The sequence below is a fragment of the Melospiza georgiana genome, chromosome 1, assembly GCF_028018845.1.
Source record: "Melospiza georgiana isolate bMelGeo1 chromosome 1, bMelGeo1.pri, whole genome shotgun sequence".
Taxonomy (NCBI): domain Eukaryota; kingdom Metazoa; phylum Chordata; class Aves; order Passeriformes; family Passerellidae; genus Melospiza; species Melospiza georgiana.
Window position 1 is genome coordinate 2,370,617 of NC_080430.1, and position 22,964 is coordinate 2,393,580.

A 22,964-nucleotide genomic window follows, 5' to 3' on the forward strand; every position below is an offset into this window, starting at 1 on the left:
TGAGTTATCCATGATCCTGCACCCTGGGAATGAGCACAGAGGGTTTCTGTGTTTGCAGTGCTCAAGCTGAACCTGGCTCCTTTTCTGACCCTGTGCTGTGATTCCAGCTCTTTAGGTGATAGCAGAGGGGCAGAGGGCTGTTGGGGATGCTTCCTAGGGACTGGACTTAGCAGATAACAGCAGTTTTTATGCTATTATGAAATACAATGAAGATCAAAGGCCTGGGGAAATCACCATCAATTAATGCTTCTGCTTTCTTTGGTTGTGAGCAGTAAATTAGGACAGGGTGCAAATTCAGGCAACTCTTCTGCACACCTTCATAGAAGTGGGAACTCTTACAATTTTCTTGCCCTAGGTTGTTGAATCTTGTGAGACTTAGGACCTAAGCTAAGCTTAAGTATCTGGTCTTTTCCCTTATAAGTTGGCAGGAGCCTGTGAGAAATCCTTTATCCTCTTCAACTCGTGTGTCTTTAAACCTAGTCTGGTCCTGCTGGTCTCACTAAGTCTCGGAGAAGTTTGGCACAAAGGGGTCCTTCCTTCCTTCCTTCCTTCCTTCCTTCCTTCCTTCCTTCCTTCCTTCCTTCCTTCCTTCCTTCCTTCCTTCCTTCCTTCCTTCCTTCCTTCCTTCCTTCCTTCCTTCCTTCCTTCCTTCCTTCCTTCCTTCCTTCCTTCCTTCCTTCCTTCTTCCTTCCTTCCTTCCTTCCTTCCTTCCTTCTTCCTTCCTTCCTTCCTTCCTTCCTTCCTTCCTTCCTTCCTTCCTTCCTTCCTTCCTTCCTTCCTTCCTTCTTCCTTCCTTCCTTCCTTCCTTCCTTCCTTCCTTCCTTCCTTCCTTCCTTCCTTCCTTCCTTCCTTCTCCTTCCTTCCTTCTTCCTTCCTTCCTTCCTTCCCTTCCTTCCTTCCTTCCTTCCCTTCCCTCCTTCCTTTCCTTCCCTTCCTTTCCTTCCTTTCCTTCCCTCCCTCCTTCTCCCTCCCTCCTTCTCTCATTGAAAAGATGAATGAATATCTCAAATATTTTCAGGGAACGTGGTGTATGTAATTGATCCATATCCACCTCGGAGTGTGTTCAGTGCTTCCCATCTGTTATTTAGTTTTTCCCCCAAATCAGAACAAATTTTGGCATTTCCTTCCCCCAGACCACATTGCTCCAACGCAGCCTTGAGGACTTCCAGTGATGGGGACTCCATGACCTCTCTGGCCAATGTTCTCCCAGACACTCTGGGATTTTAGACCCACATTATCCTCATGGACAAACTGCTCCTCGCCTCCCTGCTGACCAGAGGAGCCCCAGTCCCACCATCTCCCAATTTCCCAAATATCCCCAGCAGTGCCAGCATCCAGGGGCTGTCCTGCCCCACACTGGAGGCTCTCGGTAGCCAGGCTCAGGGAGGGAGAGGAGACTGGGACGATTTCATAACTGAAGAATGTTGTTCCTTGAGGGAGAATCAAACCACCCTTCAGTTTTGCTTCACCTACAGCAGGAGAGGGGGGGAGAAGAAAAAAAAACAGCTCAAAAAAACAGCTCAGTCGCATTCTTGTGCGGCAGATCCCCCAGGGTAGGAACATACTTGAGCTCTTACCTGAAAGAGAGAAGGGGAAAAGGAGAGAGAGAAAGCAAGGAAGCAAAAATCTGGTTTGCAGCTTGGATTTTAAGGCACCCAGGATCTGAGTGCAGCTCTGGTGTGGGTCAGTGGGGATCCCATTGTCCCTCAGCAGCTCCTACAGCATCTCCCTTTGCCTCACACACTATCTGCACTCCTTTCACTGAAAAGCATCAATTTTAATGCCTCCAGGAAATCCTTTCCAGGCCCAAATCTCACTGTCTGGGCTGCCCTTGCTGCTGTGGGAGCTCATTGCTCATTCAGTACTGGGCTTGAGCTGTGATTCAGCAGTGCCAAACTGTCACCAGACTCTGGTCCTGTTAAGAGCCATGTTCTGATATCTCCTCTAAAACCAGACTCTTTTTCCCATCAGCCTTTTTATGGAGAAAGATCCCACATGTTTTAATTAAGACTATATTTATGTATAATTTTTTTAGCCAGGCCTGATTTCCAGAGGTCCCTTCCAACCCTAACAATTCTGGGATTCTGGGGCGAATCACACATTAAACAGGAATGGCACTGATGAGCTCAGCTGCCAGGGAATGGTGATGTCCAGGGGATCCTGACCTGCTGCTATTGAAGGCCACACTTAACCCTAAATCCCCTTTTCTCTTTGTATGTCACCCAGGGCAGAGGAAGAGCAGAAATCCCCCATCCCACCCTATTTATTCAATTATCCAGAATTGAATTTATTCAATTATCCAGGTGTGGACTTTCTATCCCTGGGAGTGTCCAATGCCAGGTTGGATGGGCTTGGACCAACTTGGGAAGGTGGAAGGTGTCCCTGCCTGTGGGATATGTCCCTGCCCATGGCAGGGGTGTAATGAGATGAGCTTTAGGGTCAGGGCTGTGGAATGGGGTTTTTCTCCTCCTCTGTGGTCTTGGGAGTGTATGGGCAGGTGTGCAGCTTCACAGAGAAGCATTCAGAGAGGTGCCACTGTTGGGTCTTCCTTGCAAGTCCCCAGGAAATGGGAGTTTTGGTCAGTTTGGACTACTTGGAATGCAAAAACAGGATTTCTGTATGGGGAAAGATTTGAGTCTGATCTCTTTCTCTCCACCTGAACTTAATCTGCTTTTGATTTCTGATAAAAAGACACTACAACTCATTTCTGGTCTCCCAGGAGCTCAAATCTCAGCTGCCGGACAGTAGAAAGAACCTCCCACTTGAACTTTTGCGACAGTAATATCAAAAGGCAAAATACTGTAATATTGAAAAGAAAAATACTGTTATTTTTTTCTCTGCTTGTATTTTATCAAGTGGAGAAAACCATGGCAATGGCCATATGACCTGAAGTGACCACCGAGCCGCAGCTCATGCTCAGCCACTTGCCTGAGAGGCCTGGCAGTTTTTCATGCAGTTGTTGTATCTTTCAGTTCGCCAAGGAGAAGGGGAGATTTTTGAGTTGCCTCTAAAAAGAGGCAGGACAAAACTTTGGGGGATGTAGGAGACGGACACCCCGTCACTGGCAGCAGAAAGTGAGCAGTGCAACCTGGCAGGCATTTTCCATCTCCAGCTGAAGTGCCATGCATTGGGAATCGTGCCTTTTGCCTTTATTTTAGCTTTTGTGGCCTGAAGAGGCTGTTCATGCTTAAGCTGTGAGTTTAGAGTCTCTCAGTGCTGCGTGAGCTCCCTTTGAAACTCCTCTGGGCAGAAATATGAACCAATCTCAAGAGAAGTAACACAATTACAGCTTATCATGGGCCCTGTCTCTTTAAAGGACTTTGGCACATAATTAAGTCAAAATAAAAGTTTCCTCTCTCTCCTCCACCCCCCCCATTCAATAAAAGTAAATTACCTCCAACTATTTAAGCCCGCTGTTCGTTTAAATTTAAAAAGGGAGCCCTTGTCTATCTATTTCTTTCACTCACTCCCACCTCCTTCTGCTAAAGACTGGCCAGGGCTTTAAACCTGCCAGCTGGGCTGAGAAATGGTTAATAGTTATTGTGGAGGAGCAGCTTTTAATGAACTATTGAAGAATGATACATTGATGGAGTAATGGGAGTTTAAGTCTCTCTGTAATGAAACAGGTTCTCAGCGCCGACCCATTGTGGTGTAAATACGGCACGTCTCTCCCACTGTTTGGTCAGGGCTAAATAGCAGAGGCCACAGGGGGGTCTGCTGATGGGGTCTCCTCTTTAGTTAATCAATCTGATTGGATTAGGGTCACTGAGATCCCTAATAATGTCAAAGGTTACGCCAAACTGGATTAAATGCTTTGTTGGAGAGGGCTCGGGTTCTTTCAGCCCCGGCCGGCAGGGCTTGTTTATTAGACTTTAACACTCGTGTGCAGCCTTGGGAAGCCACTCCTGCCCTTTCTGTGTGCACAGGGAGGTGGGAAGGAGCCAGGGCAGGGGTGTCCCGTGGCTCTGCACCCATGGGATGAGCTCTGTGAGGATGTACAGCAAATTCCCCAGTGGACAAATGAGAGCCCGATGGGTGACCAAGGCCCAGGGGCGTAAATTCATTCCGGAAATGATGGCTGGCTGCTGAGCCTGCTCCGAGGCAAATGTCGAGAGTCACGGCAGTGCTGGGGTGACCCTCTGCTCGTGTTCCCCGCGGTTAATCCTGTCTGTGGCCAGCAAAGCCCTGTCCTTTCACTGAATTCACAGAATTCACGGAATTCATGGAGCTTACGGAATTCATGGAGTCCACGGAATTCACAGAATTTGCAGAATGGTCAGGTTGGAGGAGACCTTCAAGGTCATTGAGTCCAGCCCAACCCCAACAGCTCAACTGAACCCTGGCACCCAGTGCCACATCCATGGTGTGTTAAACACACCCAGGGATGGGGACTGCACCACCTCCCCGGGCAGCCATTCCAGAACTTTATCACTCTTTCTGTGAAAAACTTTTTCCTGCTATCCAGCCTGTATTTCCCTTGAGGCTGTGTGCTCTGGGTGTGTCAGTGCTGCTGCAGACAGAGCCCAGCCCCAGCTGAGCACAGGCACCTTTCAGGAGCTGTGCAGAGTGATGGGGGCAGCCCTGAGTCTCCTTTTCTCCTGAGTCTCCTTTCTGGTGCAGCTCCTGTTTGGGCGCCCACCAGGCTGAGGATGGGATGAAATATGAAATATTTCAGACCACTGCATTGCTTTGCTGTTAAACTGGAGGATGTCTTGCCTTCCAGCACTTCCATCTCAAATCAAGGTGGGATGGGATGGGATCTCTCTGTCATCTTCCCCAGAATGACCACAAAGCCCAAACATTCCGTGTTGTCTTCCCTCACCATGTTCCTGCAGATGACACTGTCCTACAATGTCCTTCAGGATGTGACACCAAATAACCCCTTTGAAGGTCCCCTGGCAGTGGAGAGTGTGTTACCAGCAGGGATCTGGAATCCCTGGATTTCCAGTGCCTCATTCCTTCCCACAGCAGAGCACACAATGCCTGTTCGTGGCCTGACGTGACTGTCATTATCCAAGCAGGCTCCTTGCATGATCCAGACTGGAGAATTTCCCCTCCAGACTTCTGGAATGAAACCAAAATCTGAATTTGACTGCAACATCCCTCCCCAAAGGACATTTTGCCTTGACATATCAACAAGAGATAGACAGCCTCCTCTTTACAAATCTCCTCCACTGCTCTGGTGTTGACAACCAGCCCCTCTATTTTCTCTTCTAGCGCTGACCATTTCCTTTGCTTCTTCCTAAAAAGTTAAAACTGGGGCCTGCAGGTCAGCAAAACTTTGGGTCCTTGATGCCAGACAGCGAGACAGGTCGAGGTAGTTCCAGATGTTGCTGGGGTCCTCCAGGGCATGATTCATCTGAGGTATTCCAGACAGTTTGGATTAAATTATTCACACCCTGACGTTTCTACATCTCTCCATCAATCACTGAGGGAATCCAGGGAGACCGGCTCTGGATGAGAAGACTCTTGCTCCCAGGGGCTGCGTGAAGGGCAGAGCAGGCATCTCTCTAGCTCCTGAGAAAGGTGGGATTCAAATCACATCCAGTTCCTTGTGGAATGCTGGGCACTGTCACCTTTGCTGCCAGGCTCACTTTGGGCTCGGCTCATTTGTGAAGTTTGGTTTAGTTTGGACTCTAGACATTCTGGGGATGAGCCCCATGTGTTCTTTCTTTCAAGAAAGCCCAAATGAAGCTGTGTTCAAAGGTTGACTCTTCACCATTGTGGATGAGGAAGCTGATCTCATGTCTGGTGAAATCCATGCGAGTTTTTCCCCAGATCAGGCGAGAATGGAGCCAGACTCTTAAATTCAGTTATCATCCCTTGGAGTCACAAGTCTCCTGCATATTTTTTTTTCTTGCTGTGTCATAACAGCATGGCTGCCCAGGCTCCCTGATGGGCCTGATCCCATCTCCCAGAGTTAGCTGTCAGAGTCTGAGCAGTCACCCCAGGCTCCCTTTGCAGTCCGTGGAGAGCAGCCGGCATCTCCGGGGAGCAATTCATCCGACCTATCTCAGACACCTATCTCAGGATAACATGAATCATAGCAAGATGTTTATTTCTCTCCATTGACTATAGAGGGAGCCTAGGGCTACAGCCTCAGACTTCCATGGGTGCTCCTTGGAGGCCCATTTTGGGGGCAGATTGTTCCCACTCCTCACGTTTCTCCTGTTGGAAAGCAATCCTGACATCCAGCCCCAGCTGGAGAGGGAGTTCCATTTATTTTAATAATGGAACAACATGGAAAGGATCTCCTGGACCACGGAATGCAGGCATAACAACATCTCATAACCATTTAAAATTAAGACATTTAGCAGATCTCATCCTATTTTCCTGATGGCATTCTGGCATCTCAGCAGGGAAAAGGAGACTTTCCCCTCCTCCTTTTCCCTGCTCTGGATCAGCCTTCCCCACTTCTGCAATAAAGTAAGGCATGAGCAGAAAGCCACAAGATACTGATCCATCCAGGAGGTTTGTTACATGTAGGAGGTACTCTCTCTCCTCTCTCTCTCATGAAACTCTTCCCAAGAGGATCTGATTTCCAGCCCCACCCCGTCTCCCTCCCCGCTGATGGCAATTTGGGCAGCTGCCCTGGTATCAACAACGGAGATCTACAAACTCTGCCCTGTAACTATGGGGAAGGAAACTGGAAGGATCAGGATTGAAAATGTGACTGTGCAAGCTCCTCTCAGCCAGCAGGATGCAGAAATCCAGAGGTTTGCCTGCAGAAATCCAGAGGCAGGACGTGCCAGCCTCTAGACAGGAGCTGCAGTTGGGTTTAGTGGAAATTGAGCTTGGAGTGGGGAATAATGCACGGGGTGAGGGGATGCTGCACTGCTCAGCCCATTCCAGGCCATGGAAATTGAGCTCGGAGATTCCAGCCTGTGGAAATTGAGCTTCCACTAAATCCAACTGTAGATCCTCCAGACAGAAGCTCCAGTTTGGTTTAGTGGAAATTGAGCTTGAAGCGGGGAATACTGCATGGGGTGAAGGAATACTGCACTGGTGAGCCCATTCCAGCCCGTGGAAATTGAGTTAGGAGTGGGAAATACTGCATGGGATGAGGGAAAACTGCACTGCTGAACCCATTCCAGTCTGTTTAAATTGAGCTTGGAGTGGGGATTGCTGCATGGGATGAGGGGATGCTGCACTGCTGAGCCCATTCCAGCCCAAATTCCCAACTTCAGCATTCCTGACCTGGGTTTTGGGTGGCTAACCCCGCGTGTTGGAGCTGCAGCACTCTGGCCAAGCAGTCTAGGGAGGTCTGAAGGAGTTGTGGTTGCATCCCACAGAGTCCTGTGGGGGATTTGCAGCTCCCCCTGAGCCTTGGGATGTAGCACAGCTCTAGGGTGGCAAGGACAGCAAACAGAGATGCTGAGGAAAGGTGCCAAGGTGTTATCATTCAGCTTTTAGGAGCAGGAGGGCACTGAGGTGGTGAGGAGCTCCTTCTCTTGCTGCTGGAACCAGGTGGGACCATCAGAGGGGTCACTTCCTCCTCTGGTGACTTCTGAGGTGTCCAAAGACAAGCCCTGGGCAGGGATGGCACCAGGAGACTGTGGATAGCATCACACCTGGCTGCATCTGCCTCTCCATCCCCACTGCTCTCGGCTTTTTGGGGTTTCTTAGAGGCTTCTTTATCAGCTCCCTTTGATAAAGGGATAAAGATCTGGCTCCCGTGCATCTGGAGAGGAGACAGCCCATGGAAACAGCTGGAAACAGCTGGAAAGAGCCAACACCTGGTGCAGGCTGCAAACCCTGAGAGGAGTGATGGGGAAAAGGAAATGGCAGCAATTCCAGGAGCTGATCCCGTTTGCTCCCTGTGCTCCCTCCACCTCCCACTCATCTGTCAACCCTGACATGCAGGGGCTTCTTGGTTTGGTTTGGGTTTTGGGTTTGTTTTCGTTTTTGGCTTGTTTGTTTGTTTGTTTTTTGGGGTGTTTTTGGGGTTTTTTTGTTGATTGTTTTAAGGTTTTTGCTGGTTTTTTGGTGTTTTTTTGGGGGGTTTGGTTGGTTTTTGTTGTTTTTGTTTTGTATTGGTTTTTTGTGATGTTTCTTTGGCTTTTTTTTTTGTTTGTTTCTGGATTTTTTGGGGTTTTTTGGGGTTTTTTAGGGGAGTGGTTTATTTTTTTGGTTCAGATTTTTGGGGTGGGTTTGTTTTTTGGTTTTGGGGGTTTTTTGTTTGTTTTTTGTTTGCTTTATGGGGTGTTTTTTGTTTGTTTCTTTTTTGCTTTTTTGGGGGGGGATGTTTATTTTTTTGTTTTGGGTTTGGTAAGGTTTGTTTTTTTGTTTGGGGGGTTTTTTTTGTTTGGTTGGTTTATTTTTTGTTTTGGGGTGGTTTTTGTTTGTTTCGGGGTGTTTTTTGTTCGTTTCTTGGGGGTTTGGGGTTTTTTTGTTCGTTTGTTTTGGGGGGGTTTTTTTGGTTTTTTTTTGGGGATTTTTGGTTGGTTTTTTTTTTTGGTGTTGGTTTTTTTGGGGGGTTTTGGTGGGTTTTTTGGGAGTTTTTTTGGTTTGTTTTTTTGGGGGGGGTTGTTTTTGTTTTTTGTTTTTGTTTTTGTTTTTTGGGGGGTTTTTTTTGTTTGTTTTGTTTTGTTTAGTTTTATTTTTTTCTGGCTACTTAACCATTAGACAAGGGATCAAGGGAAGGGAAAAGCACCAAGACAGCCCGTGGCTACAAACCCGGTGCCGTCTCTCGCGGGAGTCACTGGAACCTCCAGCCCGGGGCTGCGCTCACAATGCGCGGAATTACGGATTTATTTCCATCCCCCCCTTGCCCTCCTTCCCCCTTTCCCCGCTGGGTCCATTCCCCACAGAGGGCTCAGGTTGGTCGCAACAAGGAGCTCCCTCTGCCGCATCCCCAGAGTGCCAAGTCCAGGCGTGGGAGCTGGCCCTAGACAAAAGGGAACAGCAGAGGGAGCTGAATTAGCATCCCTTTGTCCCGGGAGAATCCCGGCCCCAAACGGGCCCTTGGCTCGCCACGGGAGGCACAAACACACACACACACACGCTCATGGATGGGAGCCAAGCAGGCAAACAGCGACAGCAAAGCCTTGGTCGCCTTCACCCGGATGCTGGGGGAAGGGGGATGAGCTGGGGGCTGCTTTGGGATGGCTCCAGAACCAACCAGCCCTGCATGGGTTTGGCTGGTTGAGGACAGAAATGTGTCTGCTACGTCCCAAAGAGGCAAAAGGAGTGGAAAATGTGTCTTCTATTCCCTCCTGACAAAGAGGGGTCCAAGCTGGTGAATGTGGCTTTTCTTCACCCGGAGATGCGTTGGGAGCTGGCAGTGCTGAGTGGAGGAGGGATTGAGGGCACAAGGGGCTGTGGGATCATCTGGGGGTGATGCCTTGAGAGGCTGACCTAGAACAGAGACTGGACAGAGCTAAAGAATAAAGCAGGGATTTATTAATCCTAATCAATGCATGCACCTTGGGCAGCACCAGAGCCCAGCCAGGGCTGCACCCAAGATGAACCAAAATGGCCCCAAAATGCACGAGCGCTCCCGGGGTCTCTCCCTGGGATCAGTTCTGCTCCATTTGCACCTTGCAGTTCATTGTCCCATTCCAGCTTTAGCCCAGGCAGTCCCACCCTGCTTGTTTTTCTCTCTCCAGCCCACGGGGTTTGTGCTCCTGGGCTGAGATTTGGATCATTTGTCCTTGGTGCCCAGCTGGAGCAGGAATTGTTTTGTCTCCCTGCTCTGTGCACAGAGCTCACCATGCCCTGATGTGGAGCTCAGACCCACACACTAAAGCAGCACAGGATCTGAAAATATAAAAACCAAAACCTGAGGCATCAGCTGGACTTTGTAGATGTTGTATGATTCTTCCTCTACATTTCTATCTACTGATGAGGATCTTACTCTTCTAGGATATTAATTACAGTCGACTTCCAATCCTTAGAATCTGGTTTAAATCCAGAGAAGAGCAATAAACACAATCCTATTCACACTAGCCCTATCACTGACCCTAAGCATCCTCCTAACCACGCTAAACTTTTGACTCGCCCAAGTAACCCCCGACAGGAATGATTTTCAGGAATGATTTTCCTCCTCTCCATCCTCAAGCAGACAAAGGAAAACCAGGCTGGATAAAGATGCCCTGCCTGGTTTTTCCTGTGATGGACTTGCATGGCAGAGGAATGGGAGAGCACCATGGAGTTTTCCAGCAGGATAATGCTTAACACATTCCCTGCTGAGCTCTGCTGCAGGAGGAATCCTGTGCCTGGATGGTTCAGCCTCTCTCACTCCTTGTTTCCTCAGCCTAATCTTTCTGGGAGCATCTCCTTCAAAGTGAGGACTTGAAGATCCACAAGGTTTAGAGAGAGGCAAGGGTCAGTCACCAGGAGAGGGAATGGCTCAGGAGGGTTGGTGTGACTCTGGGTTTCTGCTGTGCAGGTGAATGATGTGCTCCTAGGAATGACGGGGGCACAGCTGACTCGAGGCTGAGCAGTGAGGACGAAGGAGGAAAGCAGGTTTTGGTGGGACTCCAAAATCTTGGGGGATGCAAAGGGGTTGGAGAGCTCCACCTGATGCAGGTGAAGAGTTTTCCTGTGAAAAGGAGGCGCACAGAAATGGCATTTATTGGAAAGCAGCATGAGATGGGTGGAGCTGAGGCAGCTGAGGGCTGTGTGAAGCTGACCCCACGCCATGAAGCTCTGCAGTGAGTGGTGCTGTGTCTCCTGCCCACCTCCTGTGCTCCCTACCCATAAGAGAGGGATGTGGATATGTCACAGTCTGGAAATGCTCCAGAGAAGGGCTTGAAGGAAACTCTTTTGGGCTGGTTTTGGTCTGGGCAGGCTTTTTAAGGAGGTGGAAGGTGAGGCGGTAAACCCCAGGGAAGCTCTGGAGCTTTGGGTGGAGGTGACCCTAAAATCTGATGGCAAAGCCATCTATAGAATGTGAATTCAACAGAATTCATGTTCTTCTTTTTTACTCAGAGGGTGCTGAAGCCCTGGCACAGGGTGTCCAGAGCAGCTGTGGCTGCCCCTGGAACCCTGGAAATGTCCAAGGTCAGGTTGGACAGGGCTTGGAGCAACCTGGAACATTGGAAGGTGTTCCTGCCCATCCAGGGGTGGCACTGGATGAGCTTTGAGGTCCCTTCCAACCCAAATATTTGTATGCTGCTGTGAAAACACAAGGAGAAATGCAGAAAGCCACCAGACGCTGGGAAATGCAGAGCTGCCCTCAAGCCCTAGGAGCAGGTCCTGGCTGGAGAAACAGAAAGTGTCTTTCACTTTTAGTTTTAATTTGACTCATCTCACCCTTCCCAGAGAAGAAAATCAGTTTACAAAGCACTCAATGACCCAGCCAGGAGCAGTGGTGGGGAACAAGAGAGAAAAGAGGTTCTGGTTCTGGGGAAACAAGGCAGGGAAGAGATGTTCTGGTTCTGGATCTGGATCCAGCAGAGCAGATCCTCCTTCCTCTGCCTCTCCATTTCCCATGGAGCCACCTGGATATCCCAAAGTAGGTCACACACAGGGCCCTGCAGCTCCTGAAACACAACTCAGGAACTTTTATTGGCCTCCATGAGCGTTTCCCCTGCAGTTTGATGGACAGGGCAGCAACACTTCCCTGGTTAAGGCTGCAGTTTGCTGACTCAGCACCTGGCACTATTTCCTCCTCCCCATTATTTCCAGGTGCTAAATCACATTCAATGATAGCTGATAATTATGGTTTATCCTCTCCTAATCACGCTGCTTTCCCAGGGAAGCTGTTGCCACAGGGATGTTGTGGGAGTGTGAATGGGTGGGGAGGGCACCACGAGATGTTTCTGCTCACCCCGAGCCATGAAAAAGTTGGAGACCCCTTAGGCTAAGCACACCAGATTCAGCCTAGGAGATATTGTACCTTGTCAAAAAATGAGTTTATTTATTTTTTTTGAGCCAGTTTTCCAGCAGAAAAAGAAGGTGGACCAAACTGGAGATGTTTTGCAGGTTCCCCTTAATTTTCAGGAAAAAAAAAATTCACAACTTTGTTTTTTTCCTGCCTTTTTAAATATTTTTTGCACATTTCAGATAGTTTCATTTGAATTATTGAAAATGAGGCATTTTATTTCTTTTTAATTTAAATGCAGTCTTATGCTAAAATAAAAAATCATTAGACCATCGTAGACTCACACCTTTAGTATTTTATAGAATATAGAAGTGGTTTTTATATTATTGAGGCTGAATGATTAGTGGGAGTAATTTCCTGATCTTTCCTCTTTCCTGCCCTTCTTTTTTCCTGCTCTCCCCTTTTCCTGCTTTTCCTTTTCCTCTTTTTCCCTCCTCCCACTACGGAGCCACCCAGGCTGGCTGGAAAATGGTCAGGAAGGACTGGGATGAAAAATAAGAAGTCGGAGAAAAAAAGGAGGAAAATGGGGTGATGACAGCGTTTTTTCAGTGGGAATAATTTCCTGATCTTTCCTGCCTTTCCCTTTGCCTGATCTTCCCTTTTCCTGCTTTTCCCTCTTCCCAGCTTTTCCCTCTTCCCACTCCGGAGCCAGACAGGCCAGCTGGCAAACGGTCAGAAATCATCAGGATGAAAACTAAAAAGTTTGGGAAAAAAGGAGAAAAATGGGGGTGATGTCAGTGGTTTTTCAGTGGGAACAATGTCCTGATCTTTCCTCTTTTCTGCCCTTCTTTTTTCCTGCTCTCCCCTTTTCCTGCTTTTCCTTTTCCTGCTTTCTCTCTTCCCACTATGGAGCCACCTAGGCTGGCTGGAAAATGGTCAGGAAGGATTGGGATGAAAAATAAAAAATTTGAGAAAAATGCAGGAAAATTGAGGTGATGTTGGTGGTTTTTTAGTGCGAGCAATTTCCTGATCTTTCCTGCCTTTCCCTTTTCCTGCGATTCCCTCTTCCCAGCTTTTCCCTCTTCCCACTTCATCTGGAAAAGGGTCAGGATCCAAAGGAAAATATTGAGGAAAAAAGGATGAAAATGTTGGTGATTTTTGGAAGGGATCTTTAAAGGTCACCAAGTCCAAGCCTTGCCGTGAGCAGGGACATCTTGGGCTGGGTCAGATTGCTCAGATCCCCACCCAACCTCACCTTGGATGTTTCCAGTACATGTTAAAGCCACTGTGACATCCTTGAAATTCTCACTCCAACATGACATAAAGCCATAAAGTTTTTTTTTTTAATTTTTTTTTAAGAAATAGTGAAGTGATTGTTCTGTGAGTTGATTTTTTTTTTTTAAGGATTCCAAACATATTTCCATATTTAACTTAATTTTTCACATATACTTTGCTCCAACACCCACCGGTTGTTGGACAAGCCCCTTACACTGGTGCTGGCTACAAAATATTAATTATTCCAAGTCTGGAGAGCAGGGTAGATGCATTTTAAAACCATATGGATCATCATTCCAACTGGAAAAAAGCCTGTAATCACTGGTGCTGCAACTCAGTGAGGTCACTGCATCAAGCACAATTCACCACATGCATTTACCCATTTTATGGGCTTGACCACTACTGTGGTTGGCTAAAAGCTGGAGGTATATTGGGCTTTTCTTGGTAGGGATGGGTCTTCTGATATTTAAAAGGCTTGGAGTTGATTTTTTAAATGCAGGGCTGCACCTTCTTTTGTGAGGGTTGTGACTCGTGGTGCTTCAGGCTTTTATTTGTTCCATTGACGTTGCCAGAATAAGGAGGGTGCTCTTAGCCCAGGCTTAAAATGGCAGATGAGATAAGCTTGGTCCTGATTGGGATCAGGCAGTTTGGGATGAACCTCAGAGGGTGGTGGTGGCTCCTCTGGAGCTGATCTGAGCAGGAAAACCACATCCCAGAGTGACCCAGCCTGCTGGGCACAGCCCTGCTGCCTACAGGCCACAGCCAGGCCAGAAACCATCCACAAAATATTGCAGAGCCACAAAGTGATCCAGGAGCTGCTGCTGGGGAGTCATTCCAGCCCTCACAGCTTGAATTCAGCTCCTCACCCAAGATAAAACCCAAACCTGCCTTGAACCTCACCCAAGCAGGTGGACAAACTGCCCTGCCATAAAAAGTGATTTAACCCAAGTGAGGTTTACAAGCTTGGGTGAAAGATTTGCCTTCCTTATGTAAAATTCACCATCTGGGAGCTCCTCATTGCAGTGCTTGACCTCTAAGCAGCTCTGTGAGACTGTGGGGATCTGCAGGTAGTGGGGATTTTATGTCTTGGGTTAAAAAAAATGTATTTATTCAAGAGGATTCTGAGCGTCATGGGCTGCGTGTTGCACTCAGCACTAAAATAAGAGCAAGCACTGAAATTAAAATTAATTAATTAATTAAAATCAATTAAAAAATAATCAAATAATGAATTATTGAAATTTAAAGAATCCCTGCAGTTCCTCACCAAAATCCCTCTCTGCTTTGCTCAGCTGAGCTCTCAGTTCCTTAGCTCCGTGTGGAATTCCACCAACCCCCCAAATTAGCACCAAGGCTGGTGGTGATGCCCAAAGCACTATTATCCACAACAGAACAAACATGGAGATTGGAAGGAAAACATCCCAAAATTCCCGCTATAGCCAAGAAACAGCACAAAAAAAATTGCGCATCTTCAAGAAAGTCAAGAGAATGGTGAGACCTGGGAGGGATTTATGGGCAGGATATAACATTCATAACATTTCTTTTGTGCATCTTCAAGAAAGTCAAGAGGATGGTGGGACCTAGGAGTGATTTATGGGCAGGATATAACATCTATAACATTTCTTATCAGCATTGGCATTGTTCTGCTGCAGGACAGGACTGGGCAGTGTGTGGTGACCCAAATTCTGCCTCTCCACACCAGGAGGCCCAGCAGAGCCATGGCTGAACATCTGAGCAGTAATTTCCATCTCCAGAGCAGCAGTGTGGCCTCCAGGACAAAGCAGGAGCCACCCCTGATTTTCTCCACCCACGGAGAGCTTTCCATCCACCCTGCCCAGCTCAGATCCATTGTCAGCACAGGAAAAGGCCCCACATCCCATTGCCAGTGGCCTAATCCATTCCTTCCCTGCCCACAGCCCACACAATAACACCCCACTGAGGGGATCCACCTCCCAGGAAATCCTGCTTTAACACCCTCCAAAGGAGCAGCCAGATTTATCTCTGCTGTTGTTCTGGAGGGCTCAGTGAGGACTCATCTGTTCTAATCCCCTCTTTAAGGTTTCCAGTCGAGGCCTGTGCTCCCAGATTAGCATTTCTGACAGTTCCTGGGTGTGGCCTGCAAGGCTCCATGAGGGGAAATCACCAACCAGCAACTGCTCCAGGTGCCCCACTGAAGGCACAGATGGAGGAGGTTTTGGAATGACCCCATAAAAATTCCTGAAATGAAGGCTTGGGTTAAATGGGCCTGGAGATCTTCTTGAGAATGAATCTCATGGCTCGGCCTTTGCTGGAGATTTTGGGGACTGCTCCTTCCATGTGTCATTTTCATTGGGCTTGTTTTTGGTGCGGCAGATTTTGAGATTTCTCAGAATCAAATTCCTGAAGTGGTTTAGGTTGAAAGGGACCTCAAAGATCATCCAATTCCAACTCCCTGCCTTGGGTAGGGACACCTTCCACTATCCCAGAGTGCTCCAAGCCTTGTCCAACCTGGCCTTGGATCCTTCCAGGGATGGGGCCTCCCCAAGTTCTCCTGGGCAACTTGTGCCAGGGCCTTACCATTCTCTGAGTAAACAACTTCCTGACTTTGGTAGAATTCACATTCTGGAGGTGGCTTTGCCATCTGTTCTAGGGTCACCTACAGGGGGTGGGACATTCATAGGTTGAACACCAATGGCTTTAAGCGGAAGGGGGAGAGTGTTAGGTGGGATATTGGGGCAAAAATTGTTCTCTGTGCCCTGGCACAGGGTGCCCAGAGAAAGCTGTGGCTGCCCCTGGATCCCTGGAAGTGTCCAAGGCCAGGTTGGACAGGGCTTGGAGCAGTCTGGGACGGTGGAAGGTGTCCCTGCCATGGCAGAGGTGGGACCGGGTGATCTTCCAGCTCCTCTCCAGCCCAAACCATTCCATCATTCTGGGATTCCACAATGCACCAATACATCCACTGAGCCCCTGGATGATATTGCCGACTGACCAGACTGTTTGGAACATGTGATCCCAACAGTCTCCAGAATTTCCACTCCTCCCAGCTGACCAGGGGGAAGCATCTGCTTGTTGGGATGCATTTTCCAGCCTGGAACCATCAGCAGCTTTGTTGGGCCAGGACAAAACCCAGTTTTAGTCCTGCAAACTTTTAGCTGGCGAATCTGGAGCTGCAGAGAAGACTTGAACTATTTGCATGATTAAAGGTTGATGGACCAAAGTGATCAGAAAGATTCAACAGGTTCTCCAAGCCCAGCATGAGCCCAGATCCACTTGGGAAGGAGCTTTGGGCATGGAACTGGGTTTTCCCAAGAGTGGATTCCACGAGAGCTGGATGTTCTCAGCTTCTCTCAGGATTGATCTCTGCACCTGCAGAGAGAATTTCTCTAAATATTGTTGTGGTTTTGGTGGCTTTTCCTTTATAATATCAAAACCTGATGCTTTGATTAGAGATGGAGAGGTTGGGGGGGGGGTGGTGAATCTGACAGTATTTTCTGGTATTTAGTCCCTAATTGAAATATTACCTTGAGGTATTTATAAAAAAAATATTAAATTGGCCCAGATATTTTTTTATGAATAAGCCTTTAATTAACTTTTTACATATTAAATGTACATCAGTGGAAATAGTTAGACAAATAGCAGGCGTGTTAGTCATGCAGAAGCAAAGGGATGATTCAGTCAGGGACTGCTCGTGTTGCAGCAGCCTCTCCCTCTGAGGGCACATGTGAGAGATGCTGAGAGCGAAGGGAAATTAGCATCAGGAGCGTGGAGAGGGAACCAATTCCAAAAAGGGCCAGGAGAAAGGCGAGGTTCCCAGTGGAGTTAGAAATTGAGGAGCTCCCTTGCTTACGCAGGAATAACTCACAGAGCCCAGGGAGCTGAGCTCTGTTACACAACCCCACAGCTCCATCCTCCCCTTCCCTGCACTCCCACCCCCTCCAGGTGAATGGGACAAGTTCTCTCCACGTCCAGCCCGTGGAGGGCAGAGTTTGGGAAGGGCAGAGTAAGGGAGAGGGCAGCGAGGTGTGAGCAGGGATGGGAGGGTCTCGGGTTGCTGTTGATCATTGCTGCCCCAAGATGTGCAGGATGTCTCTGCTTCAGCCCGTGCGGCTGAAGAACGAGTCTGGACTCTTCGCTTTTCAGTCTTGAGGTTGTTTATTGATTCTTATCTATAAAATTTTCTTTTTGCCCAGCTGAGATCTGCTCAGCAGAGCAGCCACAGGCCCTCTGTGTTGTCCTTTTGTACTACAAACTACGTATAAAATATTTACACTTAATTCCCAATGCCCATCACCTGTGTTAGACAGTGCACTTCTACTCTACACCAATCCCAAAGTGCCAACATCACTGCAGGAAATGGAGAACAAGTAGAAGAAGAAGAAAGGCTGGACATGCCCAGATTCTTCTATCTTGTGTCCATAACTCCCATACAAAAAATCCTAAAATCTACATTTTCACCTTGTAAACAGAAGTTATAAGTTTATTGTTACACCATTCAAACCTGTGTGACTTTCATATCCTCATACAAAGTTGGCAACTTGCTCCAGGGGTCAAAATCAAATCCCGAGGTGTTCTGGGCAGCATGCCAGGGTCTCTGAGCCCCCTGACGGGGACCTTGGCAACTCTGGACATCCAAAGGGATGCGCTGAGTTCCAACAGGGTGGGAGCCCCAACCTGGGAGGTTTTGGAGAACAGGTTAGACAAACATCTGTCAGCATGGCTCAGGAACACTGGGTCCTGCCTTTGGGCAGCAGGGTGAGAGGTCCAAGTCTGGGATCTGGGATTTTAGGGGATTCTGGAGCACATCTCGGGGTCTCTGTGGTCAGGATGACCCCGAGGTGTTGGAAAGTCTCTTTTTCCCAGCCCCGAGATTGAAGAAGGAGTCAGGATTCTTTAGCTCTGGTTGTCAAGGTTTTTATTCTCTGTTGTCAATAATCTTTTTCTGACCTGCTGAGATCTGTCTAGCAAGTCAGTTGGTGGCACACTGACCACCCCAGAGGCGGTGTTATCTTTTTATACTAAAACCTACATGTACTTTATTTACAATAATTTTCCAGTACATATCACCTATGTTAGACAGTCTGTCTCTACTCTAAACCAATCCAGAAGTGCCACCATCACAGCAGAAGATGGAGGCCAAGAAGGAGAAAGAAGAAGGACACGACATGCCCAAATCCCTCCATCTTGGCTTCTGAACTCCATTCTAAAAACCCCAAAATTCTACTTTTCTATCTTGTAGCAAACTAACTATCGTTCTACTTAAACTCTCATGGCTTGCAAAACTTCACATAAAGTTGGTAATTTTCTCCATGAGTTTAAATCAAAGGCACAGGGCCATGGCAAGGTCTCTGAGCCCCCTCCCATGGTCTTGAGTCCTCCAGGGCAGCCAGAGGAATGTCCTGGGTTCCTGCAAGCACAGGCTGAGCCCTGCCATTCTATCCAGTGCAAAGTCAAAAGTGTATCATAAACCAAGTAAGTGTTTCTAGGAATAAAAGAGTATTTTACACCAAGATGCACTCCTAATTACACTGGCTAAACTTTTCTGCCCCTTCCACTGAATTAGATCTAAATTACACCAGGCCAAGAGGAGAATCAGGCCACGTGTTTTTCTGCTGATGGCCAAAATATATATTTTTACTTGATTCGATTTATTCACTAACTGATTTGCATAGACATTTCCAAAGGCTGTTCAGTTCTTTTTTTTTTTTTTTTTTTTTTTTTTTTTTTTTTCCCCAGTTTTTTTGCACTTCACGTGTCATCTCCCCCCCACTCATTACACAGGGCAGCAGCAGTGTTGCCACCAAGGGAGCTCACATTTAACAGCAAGAGAGGAATCTTCAGCAATTCCCATCCCAGGGGACCGCAGGATGCGGAGCTTTGATTTTGTTGCTCTAAGATAGGCAGGGATGAAAGCAATGTGCACTGGCAGGAAATCCTCAATGTGCTGGGTTCCTCCAGCAGCTTCACAAGTGCCTTTTCCTCCCATGAAAACCACCAAAATCAGAACAGGTCACCACCTCCCTTCCAATTAATATCATTGATAAGGAGCCATGAGTTGTTCCCACCAACCCTGGAGAGCACAAACCCAGAGCTGGGGGGTGTGGATGCTCTTCAAGAACCTGAAACAGAACATCAGATGTCAAATCAGGAATAAAATCAGTCAAATCAGAAATAAAATCATGTCTAGTCCTCAAATAGGGATAAAATCAGTCAAATCAGGGATAAAATCAGACAAATCAGGAATAAAATCAGTCAAATCAGGAATAAAATCAGACAAATCAGGAATAAAATCATGTCCAGTCCTCAAATAGGAATAAAATCATGCCCAGTCCTCAAATAGGAATAAAATCAGTCAAATCAGGAATAAAATCATGCCCAGTCCTCAAATAGGAATAAAATCAGTCAAATCAGAAATAAAATCAGTCAAATCAGGACTAAAATCCTGTCCAGTCCTCAAATAAGAATAAAATCAGTCAAATCAGGAATAAAAACCTGTCCAGCCCTCAAATATGAAGGCAGGGTTGATGTAAGAGCAAGCAGGCATTTGGTGATTTGACAGCAGCAAGAATGAGAAGCCAAAGCTGGAATTGTGAATTTTCTTGCAATCAGGTTGGCAAAGCTCTGAAAAAAAACTCACAATGCGAAAGAAAAGAAGAAAATATATTGAAATGACACATAGCTTGAGCAAGGGAAGGGTTAATCAAGTGATCTGTTATCATTTCCTTTAAAATGGGTGAGCCCAGAGCCAGGCATTGACCCTGAACCAAACCCCAGAGCACCTCCCTGCTCTTCCCATTGTCCCATTGCCCTTCAGAGAGACCCCAATCCCAACCCAGAGATTATTCCCAGTCTGGTCCCCAGTGCTTTCCTTGCCTGGGAGGGCAAAATCCATGTGCAGGTCAGGCTGGAAGAGATCATCTCCAGAGCAGAGAGGATTCCTGGATGTGAGGGCTGACTGGTGCATGGCACAGGGCATCTCTCTGATTGGAGGGGTCATTCTTTGAGCTGAAGAAACCTGGATAAAACAAGGGAAGCATTAGATAAATGAAATTGGTTTGGCTTGTGAATACAAATGATGATTGATTAAGAAAATTATCTGGGGGTGTTTGGTGTCCTCTGCTTCTCCAGCAGGTTATTTGATTTTTTGGGGTTTTTTTTGAGGTCAAGTAGCCCACTCATACTGGTGAATACAAGGTGAGAGCTTCACTGTTTTAAATCACAAGCAGATACAAGTTCTGGCTATTTTAGTGCTGTACTATTATCATTATCATTATCATTATTTAATATCTGTCTATGATTTGACAGTGAAGCCAATGAAGAGCAACCACAAATCACATTTCTGTGGCCTTATATTCACCAGGAGCACAAGGTCTTATGAATATGTCTTATTCAAGTGTGTCAGATTCAGAGGTGTTTGGTATCCTGTGCTTCCACAGCAGGTTATTTGATTTTTTTGGGGGGTTTTTTGAGGTCAAATAGCCCATTCTCATTGGTGAGGGCAAGGTGAGAGCTTCACTGTTTCAAATCACAAGCAGATAAAAGTTCTGGCTATTTTAGTGCTGTTATGATTATTATTATTATTATTATTATATAACATCTGTCTATGATTTAACTGTAAAGCTAATGGAGAGTGTCCAAAAATCACATTTCTGTGATTTTATCTTCTCCAGGAACACAAGGTCCCATGTCTTATTCAGGGTGTGACAGATTCCCAGGAGGTCCCTGGCCATGTATTCACTTTCTGTGCTTTGCTCAGCTTCCCAAACCCAACCAGTGACATTTTCAGCCCAACACAATAGCAGGCTGGCTCCTCTTGGTGGGTGAAATTAAACATTATTAGATGATGCTGTAAAGGGTGAAGTTCGCTTTGAAATTGTGGTCAGGATAATTTTCCTCCATTTTTAACCTCTAGGATTTATTTCTCCGTATCTGGGACCAGCACCAGGCTGATCACCAGCTCATAGACTTTTCTCAGCCATGCTGGCAATGCACAACATAAGGAGGAAATTTGGTTTTTTCCACTTTTCCTGTTTTGATTAGTTTGATTATGTCTAATTAGGATTGCAAGATTTAAGGGAATTTCTTAGAATGCAGCTGTTGGTCAGGGTGAAAGAGTGAGTTGTGATAGGACGGGGGGGATGGTTTTAAGGTGCAGAGGGAATGGTCACGGGGGACTTTGGGAAGGAATTCTTGGCTGGGAGGCTGGAGAGGGTGCCCAGAGAAGCTGTGGCTGCCCCTGGATCCCTGGAAGTGCCCAAGGCCAGGTTGGATGGGGCTTGGAGCAGCTGGGACAGTGGAAGGTGTCCCTGCCATGGCAGAGGGGTTGAAACCTGACTTTGAGGTCCCTTCCAACCCAAACCCCTCTGTGGTTCCGTGGTTCTGTGATAAATTTTCCTTGTTTCCAAGGGCCATACAAATCTCTGCATGACAAAGTTCTGAGTCTTTATCCACCAGGCCAGCAGATGTGTTCATGGCAGGTGCAGCTGCTGGAAAGGGAGCTGTAGCTCAGTTTTTGAGGTTCCTGCTTTGGTTGGGTGAGGCAGGGGATTTTTTGGATTTCCCATCTTTAGGAGCTGAGCTCCTTCAGCAGCAGTGTCCTCACGTGCACTCCCCCAATGATGGAGACATTTCAGACAAGTGTTCAATATATTTAACTCCCTTTTCTGCTTGAGATTTATACAAGGCCTCCGACTATAATCAAAATATCTGTCATCCACAGCTTATCTGCTGACTTAAAATTGCTTGTAAATCATCCACCCTGTGTCTGGGGATTTGCAATTTCCTTATTCCTTAATTTCTAAATAGATCTGAAATTCCCCAGCATTGTCCTTGAGTGTTTGGGATTAGAAAATGGGAAGATAATGGTGGCTCTCCATCTCACACGTGGGCAGCTGGGGCAGAGGAGCTGTTTGAAAGTCCTGTTTTGTAGGAGCCCCTTCTCCCTTAGGGACCACAAATCCAGCCTCCAAACCATGCTTCCTCTCATGAGCTATTTATAAAAAGTGGCTTTTATGCTGTGGGAGCTGCATCAAAATTTTTCTGCTTCCCCAACTGGGTGGAACTGAAACCCATGGAAAAAAAAAAAAAAAAGAACCAAAAAACCAAAACCACAACCGAAAAACAACAACCAAAAAAGAAAAAAAAAACCAAAAAAAACCCCACCAAAAAACCCACAAAAAAAACCCCAAAAAAACCCAAAAACAAACAAAAAAACCAACCAAACAAAAAAAAAAAAAAAAAAAAAAAAAACAAAAAAAAAAAAACAAAAACAAAACAAAAAGCCCCAAAAACCCAGATTACCCAAGCCTGCTGCAGGGAGGTGAGCAGCTCCTCCAGCACCCAGACCCCCTCCCTTCTCCAAATGCAGCCTGTAAAGCAAAAATTTCTGCAAGCCGAAAAATTGCTTAATTGCCTCAAATTGATTCCATGGTTTTATTAAGATATTTTCCCAGCTCTATTATGGTTAATTATTTGTATTACAGTAGACTCTGAGGCCCCAAGCAGAGATCAGGACCCCATTGTGCTAAATAGTGTACAAGCACTTAATAACAGAACCATTCTTTGCCCCAGATAGCTTGCAATTATGTGGGGAGCTGCAGTGGAAACACACCACAGCTCATGTGAGCACCTTTTAGGAGAGGTTAATGTGGATTTTGGAAGGCAAGAGGGTCCCTCACGAGAGCCTGTGCAGCCCCACTCTTCCTGATGGGCTCCAGTGGGAAAACCTCAAAGGAGAATCTTGATGTTAAAGCAGGAGGTGAACTCCCCACCTGGATTAAGGCTTTGTGAGGGGAATCAAGAGGGGAGAAAAGTGGGGGAAACTGAACAGGTTCCTGTGCTGCTTTCCCCCTTCACCCTTGGTTTGTGCTCAGGATTGGGCTGAGGGAGGTTCGTGAGGGAGCTTGTTACCCTGGGGATTTCCAGCCCTGTCTTGCCGAGGCAGAGCTTT

The 22,964-nt window shown here is 47.0% G+C and overlaps 1 protein-coding gene across 1 annotated transcript in view; it reads left to right on the forward strand.

Annotated features, from left to right (window-relative positions):
• The window catches only part of WNT3A (Wnt family member 3A), a 98,012-nt gene that overhangs the window by 57,235 nt on the left and 17,813 nt on the right, over positions 1–22,964 (forward strand). The window lies entirely within an intron of this gene.